General features: G+C 48.8%; 1 protein-coding gene across 2 annotated transcripts in view; it reads left to right on the top strand.

The window, feature by feature from the left end:
- Positions 1-17,637, top strand: part of foxp2 (forkhead box P2) — a 78,375-nt gene that overhangs the window by 4,832 nt on the left and 55,906 nt on the right. For both annotated transcript variants that reach the window (XM_086022618.1, XM_086022617.1), the window contains exons 2-3: positions 3,679-3,741; positions 4,144-4,212. The gene's annotated coding sequence lies outside the window, so the exon portion shown is untranslated. The remainder of the gene's footprint in view (positions 1-3,678; positions 3,742-4,143; positions 4,213-17,637) is intronic.

The following is a 17,637-nucleotide window of genomic DNA, read 5'->3' as shown; positions in this document are numbered from 1 at the left end:
GCAAATCTGTCGTTTTGTCATTTCATTAAACAAGGCGCCGCGACAAGGGTCCCTCGTGGTCGTGAACGCGACTGGCACCGAGCCCAGTCGGCATGCCGCACACGAGGCGCCGGGGGCGGGGGTGAGCAGGAGCGGAGGGAGAAGGGCGGGCGGGGGCATAGCGTCGGGGGGTGACTCAGCCAGGAGATGCCCTCGCGGTTCAATCTGGCTGGCTTCCCAAAACGTGGCTAATTATGAGCGCTCTTACGTGATTAGCATCTTCTCGCTTGGAGTGAACGTTAAAGGAAGTAGTCCCAGAAAAAAAAAAAAAGTGGCACACGCGTGTCTGGCACACGACTTATTCCCTCCCTCCTCCTGCTGCTCCTCCCATCCTCATCCCTTCATCATCTGGCGCCCTCCCGCAGCGCTCGCCTCTTAACCACATGTGCCAGCAGCACCGGGGCCCCGCGTTCGCTCCGGGGCTAATTGTTCGCTGGTAAACGCCGTGCTCGGCGGCGGGGGCCTTGGCACACAAAGCTGGATGGTGTCAGCGGCGATGACGCCGATGATGATGATGATGACGACGGAGAGGGGGAGGACGGTGGGTGGAGCAGATCACGCAGCCTCGCCACGCAGTTCCCTTCTTCTAAGTCCGGAGATTGTCACTTGTAATCCGGCCCGTGTGCTGAATGCAACAAATACAGCATGAAATGAGAGGCTGAACCACGGGGGAAGAATAGAGCCTCTAAGAAATCTCGTTGATGCTTGCCTCGCCATAACAGATGGTACACCTGCAAGTCTAGTGAGATCCGATCCAGGAGTTCCCCAGACAGAATTTTGTCTGTGTCTTGTAGCCACATGATTAGAAGCACCTCTTGGTATAATTCATTGCACGTCGTCCTCTCAGATTCCCGTTCCGTGATTTAGGTTTCATATCGAATCCATTGAGGTTGTGCAGATGTATAAAAGGAAGCGTCCGGTGAGCTGGTTTGGTTGAAAAGCTGTTGCAATAGCGCGTAGCCGTTAGCTTGTCATTAGCAGCGCGACAAGCTAGCCGAAAGAATTCTGGAGAAAGGATTTTTGGGGGAAAAAAAATGGCCTCTTTGGGGAATGTTTCAGTGTGAAAATCTAGTCCGTACAAAAAAACGCCTTGAAATTCAAGAGTCAATCCGTCGGCATATCTCCCGGACATTTTGGTTTTGTTTGCGGCTTGAGTACCCCCTTTACTGATTGGTTGTCAAGTTAAAAATATCAATCACTACCTTGACGTGCCTAGGGGCTCTCCAGGTCGACGCGTCAAACTTGGCGTTTCAAATGGCGTCGCTCGCCTTCAAAACTCCACGTAAATAGCGCAAGTGGAACGTTATTCATTGAGGAACAGTTTGGGAAGTCGAATAGGTCTTTTCGTCATCAATTTTCTCTGCGGGAAGCATCGAGCTGTTTGCCGTGCCCGAAGATCCCGCAAAGCGGCCGTTTGTCCCGCTGCTGTTTTTGAGTACGCGGCCAACCCGCGGCCGCTCTTCGGTTGCCCGTCACGGTCAAGCGGTTTTCACGAGGGCCCTCCTCATTCCCGCTTAGTTCAGTCCAACGGCCGATGGGAAAAACCTGACCAGCCCCGAGCTAATCTCGCTTGATAGCCGAGAACCGCCGCCAGCCCCCGTCCCCCCCTCTCCAGCCTTCCCGCCACGGCTTGGTGATTTGTACCCTCCTCCGCAGCCCTCCCGCCGCCCCCGCACAGACACGGGCATTAAAGCCCGGCCCCCGCAAGCCCCCTCTGATACGAGGAGAGTTCATTAGAGATGGGCCTTTGATGGGCAGCCTTTTCATGTGACTACCGGTTCCTCAAATACCTTGATGTAGAAGCTTAAGAAGCCATTGTGCAGTAAGCCCCCCTTTTGATGCGACTTATTTAGATCTGCATACTAAATCGGGGGGGAGTAAATAACCAGCCAGCAGATGGAAGCAAGGAGATAAGGCGCCGGCGAACAATCGCATTTGTATTTTGTTATGATGTTGACAGCAGCTAAAATTCGCTAATCTGGAGCAGCTGATCTGCATTTCAAAGAAATCTCATTTAGGAGCGGCGAGGATAAAGTTCCCCTCATTGTGTCCATTTTATTGCATTCTTTACTAATTTATCCGGCCGCAGATTTTGGCGCCGGCGTGGGCACGTTGCGCACGGACGGGCTCTTAAATACTGTGAAAAGCGGCCCGCGTCTAGACTGTGAGCTGAGGGTAATTACACGTCTGACCGTGAATAGAATCAGTTCCCAGACTCATCTTTCCTTGAGCGGCCCTGAATTGCTCGACGAGCGCCGATAAGGCGCGTTTGGTCCCGGCAGAAATACTGCGGCCGACTTTAAATAAAGCCCACCCCGCCCCTCCTTCTCTTCCAACGCCGTATTTACTTTCCAGATAAACTTATTGTGTACTGTAATCTGACTTGTTAGCATAATGTCCTCTTTCATCACCGGACCCTCCTCTTTTCTACACCGTGGAGGTTTTCATGGCACCCTCGCTCCAGTAGTTTATCTTCACTTCTATTATGTAAATATCAGCCTATAGCATTATTAGGCCTTCGTTGAATACTTTCATGCACTTCGGTGTTCATAAGTAGGCGGAATTTACCAATGGATTTGTAATTTTGGTATCCAGATACGTGCGGTATTTTGGAGGTCATGCAGATGTAATAGTTTCTGATGCTTTTTTTAAAAAAAAATTTTTTATGCCTAAATAAAATACAGGCCAAGTGGCGTAGCCGCATTCAAGTCAAGTTAACGGGGCAAACGGTGCAAAGTCAGTAGCACGTGCCGGCTTTTGCCATCGGAGTCACACAAATTGATTACTTGTCAAGATTTTACTGCGGGACACAAAACATTCACGAGGGATCTGATTTTCAACATAAAAGCCTTTTTTTTAAAAAAAATGTTTCTTCCCACATGCACGCACGGCGCTCTTGAGCGAGCAATCTGTGCAGCATTTTCCGCAAACTCAAAACAGTGAGAAATTATAGCAGTTGGCATGTTTTGTTTTCAGCTGTGCTCTTTGAGCTCGGGGCTTTCCCCCGCACCCCCCCCCCCTCCTCTGTTTTTTTTTTTTTTTTTTTACCCGTTTTTGGGTACAGTTCACAGAGCACATTCCTCAGGATTCAGCAGTTGCCGGTTGCCTGTAGGGGTCATTGGAATTCTGGGAGATTAAGAGAGAGACGATCTCACCCGGGCCATTCGTTGCCCCCCCCCCCCCATGCCACCTCTGGCATGCTTCCATCACATAAATTCAATTTCTCAGCTGCATAGACCTTTGCGTCAGGATTTCTTTGCTACAATTTTTCCACCCAAGTCGTGAATGTAAATGAATGAGGAATCAATCGTCTGTCAGAGTATCGCCGTGATTTATCTGGCGTTGAGATTGCGTCCCTCCAGGCGTCGTACCTTTTCAACTTCAGAGAAACTAACGCGTGTGTGTGTGTGTGTGGGTCCGACCATAAGCGCACAGGCATTCTCCCGTTTCACAGCAAAACCCAGGTGCACTTTGTTGTTCCACAGTTTATTGCCTCCACCGCCGAGAAAGCAAATAGTTACGCAAGACCCAATCGAGCCCGCACATGCCGGCGCCCGCGCTTCAGAATGCGCCTTGGTTAAGAACAAAGATGTCGTTAAATGTACAGTATGCGGACTAATGATATACTTGGTGTCGCAGATTGCCGCTGCCGCCGCGGGACTCCCCCCGACCTTGTGACGGACAAGTTCTACCCCTTCCAAAGTGAGTATCCTTTCACGTCCGTCAGTCTTCGGGTGAACTTAAAAGGCCGTAACGTAGCGTTTTGTGTCCGCTCTGGTGCGGTTGTGTAAGCCCAGTAGACTGATTGTAGCGGCTAGCGGAGGTCAAGAGGAGCCTATTATTACCCTCTCTCAAATGTAACAAATCTTGTCCACCTTGATCGAATTGGCCCCTCCGGTTGTGGCCGTTTCACACCCCAAGGCTTTTTCAATCTACTCTCGCTCACAAGTTATGATACGCGGGCAAACGTGAGCCCGCTTTGCCGTCTTTGCGTTTGTTTTTGTTGACGTCTCCGTTGAGATTTGCGGCCCGACGGGATCGTGCGTGGAGACTCTTTTTGCCTTTCCATCCAAACATCGATTTTCCCCCGCTTTGTGCCTTCAGGCTGAAATATGCTTCGTCTGCGCCTATAGAAACAACGTGAAGAGACGCACGCTGTCCGAGTCCAAAGTGGTAAGTCAGAGACTTTTTTGAAAAGGAATTTGATTGCGTTGTCGTTGCATGCCGGCGTGTGTTGTGTTTTAGCGTGTACGATATCATGAGGCACATCAGTCATGTGAAGTGTGATGGCTTTGGCCCCGTCCGAGCTCCTGAAACCACAAATGGGCGAGTTATAGCTGGAAAACCAATATTTTTTGGCTAGTTTACACAGTGTGGGGGACATGTCAGCTTATTTGAGAGCGAGAGGATTCAGAACGTGACGGAGAGGAAGGTTTAGCTTGAACACAGTGCGGCTCTTTTTAGCTGAACTATCACATGCAAATCGACATCGCATTGTAGCAGAATGCAATTTTCAAAATCTCCGGTAAAACCCAAAACATTGATGTGCAGTAAAATACACCTGAGATGATTTCAAAACAGATGAACGTTTATTGAGAAAAACGCAACGGACCAAAATAATACATCGCAATATCGAGGGGGAAAAAATGGCTCCACGTTCAGTTCATTTTTAACCGAGGTTTTGAGGCGACATTTAGTTGAACTGGTCATCACTCTCAACTACTTCTTCCCTATCATATTCAAAGACTAGTAACCGAATGAGCTTTTTTGGAAATACCTGCCGAAATTATGAAAGAACTTCTATTATCTATCTAGGGCAGAGACGTTGGTCTCCGGTCCTGCCAGGTCCGCTCCCCTACGAGTCGCCTCCCTCCTGAGTCCAGACTCGCTCTTCCTGCTTAAACCCATTTGAAAAGCACTTCTTTAATTTGTCAGGTGCTCATCTTCAAAGATGAACTCTCACGTTTCCGGCCGGCAGATATAGACCGACTGGCCTGAAAACTCATTTTAATCATTGCCCCCCCCCCCCAAAAAAAAGATCCCAATCGCTGTACTTCCCGTGATATAACCAAATCTGCAGCAATTAAGTCTAACTTGTCTGCTTTAGAGCAACTGCGGTTCAGAGCGAGCGGCCCTTTGCTCACATTTCCAGTCTGAAATTGATTTCTTGTCATAGATCAGAGAGCTCTTGTCATTTCATTTCCAATCCTCAAACGCTTTCCCCCGAGCCCGCTAAGTGTCGGCCCTCTCGGCGGGCCAACCTCGGCGGATCTCCACCCCGGCCACTCAGACCCGTCGAGGGGGAGAAATCAAAAGGACTCCAGATGATTCCCCATTGGCAGCTGCCATTGTCTAGCTGATTTGGGATTGGTGCTGTAGTGTGTGAGGGAGGATGGAGATCAGGCAGAGCAACCCCCCCCCGCCCACCCCCCCCCCCCTTTTTTTTTTTTATCTTTATCCACCATTAACCCCAGTGCCCCAGTGTGTGGCTCAGATCAGGACCACTGGTCAATCCCCCATTCACCACCACATGGAATATTTTAAAGTTAAGCTCCCTGGCTTCACAAAAACTCGTACTCATCAAAGGTTCGCTCTCTCTTCCCTCCTGCTGCCTCTTCTCGCCGCGCCGCCGTTTTGTCTTCACACTTTTAGCAAAGATCTTGCCCAACTTTCCAGATGGGGATTTCATGAGGTTTTGGGGTCCGATAGCGTGGACGGTCTCGATCTGATCCCAAGATTGAGGCCTGTCCTGTTTTTAAAGGGCCCCGCATGATTTATTAACCATATGTGAGCCATCACACCGGCAATGTGGAGGACCATTAGGAATTGATTGCAGATTTCCTACCACTCCGCGTGAACATCTGTTATTTTCGTCGAGCCCACGTCGTTTATTGCCGTACGATATTTACCCTGCGATAAGTCCGACGTCGGTTGGTCGCACGAAGCGCAGGCCTCATGCGCCGGGTCTCATCTTTCACGTGTTATTCTTTCCACGCAACTTAATTGGGAGACATTTTGGGCGCGGAAGCCGGCCCCCCAGCCCCAGATTATTGTGAAACGCAACCCGGGACAGGCGTGACATCAGAGTGGCCTGACATTGGTTTGAACTCGCCATTTCAGGTGGGAAGAATTACGAGCGGCTTCCCTGGCCCGCCGATGGCGTCCGATGAATCGGTCGCACGCAGTCGCGCATTCTTCTCCCAAGGTCTAAATGCTGATTGTCCTGACAGATTGAACTGCTGTGTTATCACCAAACTGTCACGCCGCGCACTTTATGTAAGCCCTTCACAGTTCAGCGTTCCAGCGTGACCTCAACTTAAACGTACGCCATTCTTACCTGCCGACGAGCTGGCGTTAGGTCCGATTCCGGTATCGGGAGTTGCTGTCCAAAAGTGCGGGTGATTGTTTTTGTTCACAGTACAGTACTGCGCATTCACAAGTGTGATTCAAAGCCACCGCAAGATTTTTTTTTTTACTCCAGAGGCAGAGATCCAAATCCTTTGTTCGTGATGATCATTTGATGGCAGCTTGAAAATGGATAAAATAACCCAATTTGGGGTAAAAAAAAAAAAAATGGACTAATTCACCCACCGTCTTGTGTTGTTTTGGACAAAAAAAGTCCAATTTTTGGATTGGTCCATTTTTAAAAAATTTTTTTTTTATTTTCAACCCAACTGTTTTCGGCGTACAGTGGTACCTGCTCGGAACGGGCGTCCGTGCGTGCGCGTGTGGAAACGCGCAGCGCGCTTGATCCGGGTCACGGAGCTGACAGACAGCGGAATGTGAATGCGTGTATGTTGACAAACTCCAGTGCACTCTGAATGGGGTTTGTGATTACACCTCATCATGCTCGCTGCATGCCCTGTCCATGTCCCTCCCCCCTCTCCCACCATTCTCCCTTACCTCTCTCTCCCCATTTCTCCATCTCTCACTGTAGTGCCTCTTGGGCAATCATGTGGTCACACTACCTGACTCCTTGCTACTCAAGAGTGCAGTTGACAAAAACAGCCCGAGGCCCGTCATGTGGAAAAGATTCAGTCGGCACACTGCATATATTGCGGGCCCCCGCCCGCCCCGGCCCTTGCGGCTCCTCGCTTTCTCCCCATGTAAGCGATGCGCGCGGGTGTTCCCTCCCGCTGCTCACCTGTGAAGCCAGCTCGCCGGCCACGGCGCCGGGTGTGCTTTTCAACAGCCGAACCGGGCAAAACCCTGCCGGCCGAACGAGAGCCGCGCGCGATTCCTTCGTTGTCAGTCCAGGCGAGCTCCTCTCTTGTCATGTAACACAAAAGCATGGAGGTCAGTGAGAGCGCTCGCTTGTCACTCAACTCGGCCGTCCTGCGCTGTCGAGCTGCTCACCTGTATTTATCGGACGAAACACGCTCTGCGCGACTCGGGGGGGGGGGGGGGGGGGTAGGATGCATACCTTTTAAAATATCACAGACGTCTGTCAGCAAGGTAGGAGAATTCTCTTTACTGGAAAAAAAAAACCCAAAAAAACCCACAATTGTCCGAACAAAAGAAGCCCACAACCAACCACATCACACGCATTCAGTCGCAGATAGAGTACCTAACAGGCCACACAGAGAGACAGGATTGTCTTTGTTGTCGGCATATGCTTTGCAAACTTTGGGCTGATGGAATTAATTGGAAACACGTAGATGTGATCTGATAAAACATCATCGATTCCTGCTCTGTATTAAGTGTAAAACGCCTTCACAAGAAAAATGGGGACACAAAAAGCCAGCACCATCTGGCCCCCGTTTTGCCCCCGAAGCCGAGTTGCCTCCCTTCATATTATTTTGTAATCGTCCCTCCATCTGTGTGCTTTTATTTTGCAAAGTCTTTGTTACTGCTCCTGTTTAAAGCCACGCCGCCTCCTGGGCGGCCGCGTTCATCTCATCTCATCTCATCTCATCTCAACCCACCTGACTGAGCACACACACGAGCGCGCGCGCTGATTGAAACCCGTGTCGCCAAGTTGCTAACGCTCAGTCAAGCATTATATTGTGGATCAAGTAAATAAACGGGCTTACCGTCGCAGGAATCTCTCTCTGTAAGGCGCCTTCTCTTTCACATTCGCGCGTTCGGTCGACGCAGACCAAGCCCAGTCTGGAATTTCACAACTTAAAATGTTTTTTCGAGCACGTCTCTAGAAAAGTCACACTTGCATTCAAAGCCTTGCGGCCACTTAGAACCGAGCCGGGGCCGCCGTCGGCGTTTACTCTCGAGTTTGCCCGGCACGCTAAAAGCCGCGGCTGTCTGTTCGAGTCTCGTAACGCGCGTTTCCTCTCAACTTGGCCATTCGCAATGTCCTTTCGAAGACTTGATCAGCGTATCGCTTCGATTCGAGAGCGGCCGGGTTTGAGAACCGGCATCCGCGGGGTGAATCCTTTCGTTGGACTCTGGACTGGATCCAAAGAAACCCGCGCTGATATTTTCACCCGGCATTATGTAAAGCAGCGCTTCGTAAGCGGTCCAGGTGACATGCTAATACGTTTTGCTTTGTACCCGCTGATAAATACTCGAGTGCTTCTTTCCCACTCGGCTGCTTCCCAATGTGTTTGGACAGCCTTTTTTTATTGTCAAAAGGGGTCATTCAAAAATCCCCTCTGCCTTTTGTCCAATATTTTTGCGGCGGTGATAGTTTTTTCCCCCCATTTATTTGGTGAATAGTCAGCGGGTAGAAAAAGAAGAAGAGAGTGTTTTACATTATGGAAATGATGACACGGGTTATAATCTCACACACATTCATCGTGGCAGACGTTGGACCTTTGTGATACTTTGTTCGCGGTCGCCTCAATGGACCACTTGCTTGAATCATATCTTTTTTTTTTTTTTCCAAAGAATGATGGTGTTTACCATCATTTCATTCAAAAAGACCACAAAAGAAACCGTAGTTATGGGGTACGTTTTTGTGCTAACGCCTAATTCGTATTACTTGTCTGTATTAAAACGTTGAATAGCAAAAGCAAGAATCACTGATTATGTTTTAACAACGGCGAGGAGGCCGAAAAAAAAAAATTCCCTGGGCTTTACGCATGCGCGTTAACGTGGCGCAATGGAACCTACACAATTTACCCGTGAGGAAAGACAGAGTAATGCTAATTGCTAAGCTAGCTTCAAACTGGCAGATAATCGTTTCGGACCGGAATCAAGCGCATTTTAAATCAATTTAACACCGATTCAGAAACACGAAGTTTCAACTGAAAATGACATTTGTTTGAGTTTGTCCGACTGAAAATGTTTGCCGCGATAAACAATTTTAGGAATAAAAACGGTTAGTAAACTGTTGTAAATGTCGCGACCTCTTCGCTTGTAACTGCTTTCAAATGTTGTACTTTTACGTGAAGCGTTTACTTTGTGTAAGCTGTCTGTACGTGGATGACATCATCTAGCGGTGTTGAAAATAATTACACTTGGTAATGTAAATGGAAAGCTAACATTAACTAAATTATTCATGGCTGTTGCCAATGCTATCGGGCTAATGTGGCTAACTGATCCATATGCACTATAATTCCAACTGCAGACGAAAAGTTTTTTTTTTTTTTTTTTTTACAAACATTTTTTATTTTATTCTTTTGCAAAGAATTGAGCATCGTTTAGGTGAAATGACGCTACTTTTCTATACCGTGTACTATTGTACGACATGTCGCTGTTGGCTAATTATTCACGCTAAGTAGGGATTACTGTTTTGGATGTGGATGGTAAATTGGCTCTCGGAGTGCACGTTAAGCACACCTTCACGAGGATTCTCAGCGAGACAGAAAGGGCCGCCTTTTTCCCCCGTGTATTTACAGTTCATATGATCTCATAATGTCAACAGATGCAAATGTGTGCCAAAGAGATTTGCGGGGGAAAAAAACCAGCACAGAATCCAAGATGTTTGTCTTGCTCGCTTTTACTCCGCCCCCCCGTTGAATTGTTTTCCCTTCAAAGTCCTGACAGCATTCGGGATTGGTGCCATAGCTGCTAACAATCATTAGTGTGTTTTCACCATTGTGTCATGTGCTGTTTTCCGCCATCAACGCCCCCCCCCCCCCCCCAATTCCTCATACCTCCCGCACGTCTCCTGTTTTCGCCGGCGAGCGAGAAATGAAAAACAAAACGCGGCGACCCCCGGCGAACCCTCCTGACGCACAGTCAGTTAAATGGTTTGTCAGACGTTTAATTACCAAGCGGCGTTATCGTTCTTCATCTCGTCACGAGATGTGTGATATTAAGTGAATCGGCTCCCCTGGGCCGCCGCGTTTCACAGATCAATCGATTGAGATGAAGCTTGAAGGTGGCGGCGGGCCGGGCGGCCGCTCGCAACTCTTCGGAGTCCCCCCGATGAAAAGGGATTCACTGATGCGGTCCGATTGGATACGGGCAAAAACGATGCCGATGTATAGCTTGAGCTCGCGCGTCTTTTCGAAAGGGATTTGTGGCTCTCGGGTTGTTTCGGATGGTGAAAAAGGACGCGGAACAATAGGCAAGGTTAGGACAGCGCACGCTTGCTAGCGTTGGCACTTTGGGACACTTTGTTGCTCCGGAGCGTTGTTTGAAGGCATTGTGGAGCTTGCTAATGCGGCGCGTACACCTCGGGAGGCCCGCCAGCCCGCGGCTCGCCATTGCCCGTATTCCCAATGTGAATATGGTTGAGTGGTGATTTGGGACTTGCTGCACCACCAAGCCGCTATTCACCGCGGCCGCCGCTACTAGCCGGAGTTAATTGTCCATTATCTGCCATTATCCCAGCTCTCTCCCCGGCTCCTGTCTTTTATTCCGTCTCGCTCGTGATTCCCGCCATCACCGCCGTCTCATTCGCTCACCGTTCCTCCAAAGCATCGCGTGCGCTGAAAGAAATCGGGAAAAAAGAATCGAAGGAATCGGGACGGGTTCGCCGGACCTTTTCTGCCGTAAATCTGTGAACAGACACAAGCCGAGGCGGGCTCGCGGCGGCGCCGTTTTCCTTTTTTTTCGTGGGCGGATTTTAGGCACGCTGTTAAAAGCGAGCGACACTGCGAGCATTTTCCTTTCAGCCAAATGCAATCGTCCATGCACAAATTCACGTGTGAGATATTTGAAGGTTTAAATCGAAAACATTTTATTCAAAGGGAACCTGTTTTCCTCCATCCATGACTCCCACTCCCTCTTGTCTAATGGAGAGCGAGCGAGCGAGCGAGCGAAGGATTAAAGTGAGTGTAAATTAGCCTTGGATGGATGCCTTAATAAGTCCTCGGGAAACAAACGAGGACGCGTCGGTCCGGTGGCCGCGCCGGTAAAGCCGCGACGCATCGCGGCCGGAAATAGCGCCGCTCGTATGACAGCGTTAAGCGCATCATAAATAAAAGGTGCGGCGCTCATAATTGAGGCTCTGGCGTGGAGAACCTCGGCTGGAGATGAGAAATGGAAATCTGTGTACTGGTAAATAGATAATCGCACAAAAGTAATTGAGGTTTTCAAACCCCAATCTCCACTGCCAGCGTGAGCTCGTTTGCATGTTAATCACGCCGCCGATTTGCCTTCATCACAGTGCCAGTCGCTTCCATAACCGGCTTTTAATTGCATTTCAAATGTCACAGAGGTGGAACACGTGTAACGGAGCCGGGGCTGCGCGGCGCAGGCGCTCCGAGAGATCGCCGAGCTACCGTCGGGAGTGAGCCCGATCGCTTCGAAAACCCGGCCAAACTGGCCCAATAGTTGATTTTCTTCTTTATTAGCGGGCGTGCTTTGGCGTGTAACGATGCGAATGATCATTCCCAAACGCGGCGAGGAGCACTCCAGAGAGGGCGAACCTGCAAAACAGGCCTACTTAATTTTTCATAGAGGTGGACCACGAGGAGCAATAAACCGATATCCCTCTTCCCCCCCTTTTTTTTTTTTTTTTTTTTTCCAGATGCCTTCTGCGCCGCTGCATCTTACCAAAAGCCCTTTCTTGCAGGAAGAACAAAAAAAAAAAAAAAAGAAAAAGTTCTGCCGAGACGTACATGAAAGGAAGGAACTGTTGAAATGTTAATTTTACCATCTGCTGTTGAGGCCTGCTACCTTGTGCGTGTTCCCCCCCCACCTCCTCCCCCCCCCCCCCCCTCGGCCGGCCTGCCTGCTTTAATCCCTCAGTAGTTGTGTTGTGTTTCGTCAACGCGCTGCTATTTGGGCTGCTTGAAGTCACGGGCGAGCAAGTCTGCAAAACGCAAGGCCGCGCGGCACGCGCTGTCCCGAATGTCCCCACGTCCAGCTCAACTTTCCAGCGTCCACCACGGCCGGGCGATTAATCGGATTGTGATGGCGATTTCGAGTTGGCCTTCCCTCAATCTTAAGGGCAAAGTAATCGGAGAAAAAAAAACGTGCCGATCGGCAGTGTGTCCGAGTTCCGGGTTAGCCCAGTAAGTCGCAAGACTTGAGCAACTCAAAAGGGATGAATGGGCGCGAAGCTGCGATGGTAGGCGCCCCATTTGGAAACGAAGGAATAATCGTTTTCATTCATCGTGATTTCAATATCGGTCCAAATAATCGCGACGGTTATTTTTTTTCCCCCAGACTCGCCCGGCCCTAGTGTCCACCTCTCCTTGGGGGAGCCGTTTAGTCCGTTTTGGATCGTAATCGGTCGTTTACGAGCTGCCCCCCCCCCCCCTTTCCCCCCCCGCCCTCCGGTTTTCCCGTAAGCTCCATAAAGCCCAACAAAAATCCCAGAATCCGCCTCGGCGATTTGTGTTTTTCATCCGGCCCCTCGTCACCGAAAAATCTGACAGTTTTAAAGGTGAGAGCGTGGCGCCAAGTTTGAAGATGTTGCCAAGTGGACGGGGTCCACTGTGCGATCGGATCGTTTGGCAATTAGGGTGAGACATCCTGTGTGCCGAGTTGCTTAGCATTTTCCTTGGCCCGCAGCAGATTGTTTAGTCTGCTCTCATTGTGAGCTGTTTCTGAGCTGCAGTTGACGCTTGTTTGCAGAGCGCCGGGGGAAAATGTGAGAGGGGCCAGTGCCTTTTCTCTATTTATTTATTTTTCCCCCCGTCCTTGGAGCTGGAAACTGATTTGTGTTCATGTTCCCCTATTCTCTATGAGCGTTTTTTAAGTGCGGCTGCTGAAATCTAGACTCTGTATGACCTCACTGCGCCGCCTGTGTTTCATTAATGACCAGCCCTGTGGTTTGGGGAGAGGAATATTTTTCATATGACACCGCCTTGCATTAGCGTGGCGCAGCAGCTGCACAACCACAAAATCATCCAATTTTGTGGCTTGGGAAGGTGTGAAAAGTTCAGCTCCCTTTAGCGAGCCTTGCGTTTATAATTACAGCCCGCGTGAGTGCGCATATATGTGTCAAGGAGAGCAACTACCGAAGACTTGTAAGGGGGGGGGGGAGGGAGGGGGGGGGAAAAAATCACCTGCTGATAAAAAATTTGTCTTTCATTTTCCCCTTGTTTGCGGCGTTGAAGCTGTAAAGCGTTTGACACGGTAAATAACAAGCGGGTTTTTGACAGCCCCGTTTTTGCCTCCGATGACTGTTTATCCTCGCCGTACGACGAAAGTCTTCCGAAAGATGTTTTTTTATTCTGCGCGGATTGATTGATTCCCCAGCCTTTGTCGGGAGCGCCTCCCGTGAGCAGCAGTTGAGGACATGCAACACACAGCAACCATTTGCACCCCTCCCCTCATGTGAAATCCAGACACTAGACTACTGTAACTCTGTTTGGTACCTCGCTGGATATTAAATATCCAAAAGGAAACGTCAGATTTGTCCCAAAACAAAGAGGCCTTGTGCCGCCACTGTTCTCCGCCCCTCCCCGCTTCTTTCGCTTTCAAACCATCCCGGCACCGTCGTCATCATGAAGTCAACAAAACAAATGCGCCGAACCGACTTCCGGCGCCTAATTCAAAGTACGGCAATGTCGGCTCCCCGGCTAAAGGTGAAGCCGTGAGATAGAAGCAAGCGGACAAAAGTGGGGAGATTACCTAATAGTTGCGCTACGGATGTATTTCTTGCTTTCTTGCGGCTGACGGGTACTTTTAAGCCGCCGGGAAACGTCGCCTTTGCCGTCTGGCTGCCCGTATTCACGGCGACGTGCTTTGATGGGGGCAAAAGCCGGCGCAGGGGGAAAGTTAATGACGTTGCCGTATCGCTCGTAACTTTTTCAAGTTGTTTCCTGCAAGCAGAGCTGTGTATTTATTAAAGTTGGAGTCGTTTCTCCTGAAAGATAGACAGACTGTTTTTGGTGGAAAGCAACCCTGTTGGCGTAAAAAAAAAAAACACAAATTACGATTCAATTTGATATGGCTGTAACTTGAGCGTTTTTTTATTAATACGTAGCTCTCCAAAGCCCAAACTGTTCAAGTGAATTAAATTCAAAGAAACGAATCATCATTCATCAAACCGATTTTTACCAATTAATACGCGGCGCGCATCTCTCACAAACGTCGTTTTGATACGTATCTCGATACACGGGGTGTGATACGATCCGAGGATGTGACGATTTTAAAAGGTGACGATTCCATTCGTTAAATCCAAACTGATTTTCTGATTCAAATTGGTTTTCATTGCACCACTAATACATTTACATATACGGTATGTAATTCGATTACAAACGAATTACACAAACGATTAAAAACGAGTGCAATTCCTGAAGAAAAAAAAATCTTGCTTCAAAAAGGTATGAGCATGTCAATAAAGTTTGAAAGTTTCCTTGATTATTATCATTTTTTGTCCAGTTCCGCCGCCTTAAAGCTATTTTTGGACACTTAAGCCCAAACCTCTCGATTGATATGTTAATTTTTTTTTTTCTTAATTCCGCAATTTACAGCCGTCCTTTTGGCTGTGGCTTTTGAACAGTCACAGTCGCAACCTTTTGATTCGCTGAAATCCCCGCTCGCCTTTCGACGATTTGATAAATTGTACATTTAGTCCTATTTTCAAAGTCATCAGCGATTGCTTTTTTTGCCACTCAGCGCACTGAGCATGGACAGCTTTGAAAGGCAGTGAGGAGCTCTGATAAGTGGCTCAATCTTTGTTGCAAAGCTTTTTTTTTTTTTTTCTTCTTCTTTTTACTGGAGGTTTAATAGCCACTGCAAAATGAATTATAATGTATTCTCTCCAATTGAAAATTCCCTTTAATACAGTGTAGTCCGTGTGCGTACTGTTGTGAGCCGCTATTTAGGAATACAAATCAACTACTTGGATTTAAGCAGGGGGACTTTTGGCGTAAATACCTCCCTATTGCTAAATGGATTTGTGCGTGTATAGTCCCGATGGCAAAGCACTTTTCAAAGTTGTGCCGATTTCCCCCCCCCGCCCCCGAAGATGGTCGGCTGTTTGTGTCACATGGTGGTCAACTGCGTGTGCTCGCAAGCCTTCATTTGAGCCTCATTGAAAGGCAATGGGCTTATAAATCATTTTCACTGCGCCACTTTGGCCAACCTTTTCAGCGGCGGCGGCCGAGCACATCATCAAAGTGAAACTTTCGCTTAACTTGTTGCCGAAATAGTTTCTCGTTTCCCGGAGGAAAATTGCCGCGGACAATTGTATCGGGGGAATCTCGCCCGAAGGAGAAATTGCCACTTGCGTACTTGTCTTTGACCAAAGTGAGGCCCCCCTCGCCCACTCCGAGGGGGAACATGCTGTTTAGGAAGATATAAAGGAGTCATTTTATTACTCGCTACATGTCTCCTCAGGAGCCATTTCATTTCTCCTTTCAGCCTCCGCGGAAGCCTTTATTTGATCTCATATTCCAGAATACCCGGTTGGAGTCCGTTTATTTTCATTTGGAAAATACATTTAGACTTAGGATAGAAGTGCGGAGGGGCGGCGGCGGTGCGGGGTGGTCTGGGCGTTGAAGCCAGTTTGTCTGTGTTGTCCTGCTGGAGATTTGGGCAAAAACTTCACACTTCACACGACTACATGAATTATATTTCATAAATGCGGTTTGTGAAGTCACGTCAAGCGAAGCTCCTACCACTTTGCTTGTTTTAAAAGTTCCCCATAAATACATTTCACTTGAGTCTGCATTTGCGTTGGGTAGGGAATTTGCCTGTAAGGTTAAAAAAAAAAAAAAAGGTTCGATTCCCTTTTCGTTCCGCTTGGAATAACTGCCATGGCGGCATCCATGGAGTGTAAAGTGACCCATCTGGCTGGCGCTGACTCTGCTTTGAAACGGCCGATCGTTGGGAAAGTGCGCCGTTTATTAGACAGCCCACTTAGACGAGCCAGATGTCGATGGTCGCTTGAGAGGTGCCCGTAAACTCCCTCGCGCACCCAACTCTGGTGTCAAGAATTAACCCGCGCACCCCTTTTCTTGAAGTCCGCCGACCGAGTCCCAGATCGGTGCAGCTGTGCCGGCTTATTTATCGCCTTCGCTCTGTCTGCGTCTGCGGCACTTATATCTTCTCCTCGTGTCTGGTGACAGCGCAATGAAAACATTTTTATGTGTGTCATTTCAGCGGAAGTCCTAAAAAAAAAAAAAAAAAGTTTTACGGGAGGGATGGGCGGGGCTTCGGCGTAGTTGGAGGCTCACGGCGGCCTCCAGTGGGCTGGCTTCCACGCAGTGAATTACCTCCAGATGTAAATCCCGTAAAAATTAGGTTTGAATTAGCTGCGGCCGTAGAAAGGCGAGCGTTTAAAACAGCCGAATAATCACTTTATTCTTCTTGTATTTTCTTTTCTCTCCTTTATGAATGAATGAGTGAATTGGAATCTTTTTTTGGATCGCCACGCTGTCAGCAAATCCACCCGCCCTCGCAAAAAACGGCCACAGCAACTCGGTTATTTAGCGCCTTTTGATTTACGATCGTTGTTTTGATCTCCCGCGCGTGGAATTAGTTAGCTGCGTTGATTTGATGTTGACAGCGTGATCGGCAACCGCGCGTGCTCGACGGTTAGTTTCATGTGCAACGCTGTGTTAGCAGTCGCTCGCTACCCGCTGCTGCGTCGTCACTTATAAGGGTGGAACGGTTGACAAAATCCACGGTTCGGCTCCGGGGCGAGGTAATATATCTGCGATGAGTTTGCCTGTGAGTGTGAGCCAACACCTTGCAAGCCCCGCCTTCCGTCTGGGATTGGTTGTTTGTTTCAAATTAAAGATGCAAAATGGGGCCAGGGGTAGCTGATTTTTTAAAAATTTTCCCCCTACCACAAATCATCTTTATCACGTACAGCTGTCTAGTCATAAAGACTGTCAGAACAATTATTAGTGTTTATTTTTTTTCTCTAAAACAATATCATCTTTGGATTTATCTCCTTGCTTGGTATTTTTTCCGATAGACCGCTTGACCTTGATCCAGCAATAGCAACGACGTAATCAACGGTTTATTTGGCTGCTCAACTCTTGTAGCCCGCTGCGAAAACCGGCGAAAATCTTGCCGTAATTTCGCCCGACGCTTTGTTCGGGAGAGCGAAAGGTGAAGGAACCTTTCGTTTGGTTTCGGCGCGTTGTACCTCCGCAAACAAAACGACGTCGGAAGTCATCGGCGGCGGGATCTCATTTCCCGATAATATCTATTACGGCGGGGAAAGGGCGGGATGTTGCCTGCCAAGCCGGAGTCTTTCATCTAATTCCGGCGCGCCGTCGAGCAGGTAAACCGCTGTGAGCCGCGCTCGCTTATGTAAATTCTCCCAGCTCAGCGCCGTCT

The sequence above is a fragment of the Filicampus tigris genome, chromosome 22, assembly GCF_054856515.1.
Source record: "Filicampus tigris isolate MCC_2025a chromosome 22, RoL_Ftig_1.0, whole genome shotgun sequence".
Taxonomy (NCBI): domain Eukaryota; kingdom Metazoa; phylum Chordata; class Actinopteri; order Syngnathiformes; family Syngnathidae; genus Filicampus; species Filicampus tigris.
The sequence above is the reverse complement of the archived record's forward strand: the minus strand, read 5'-3'. Positions and strand labels throughout refer to the sequence as shown.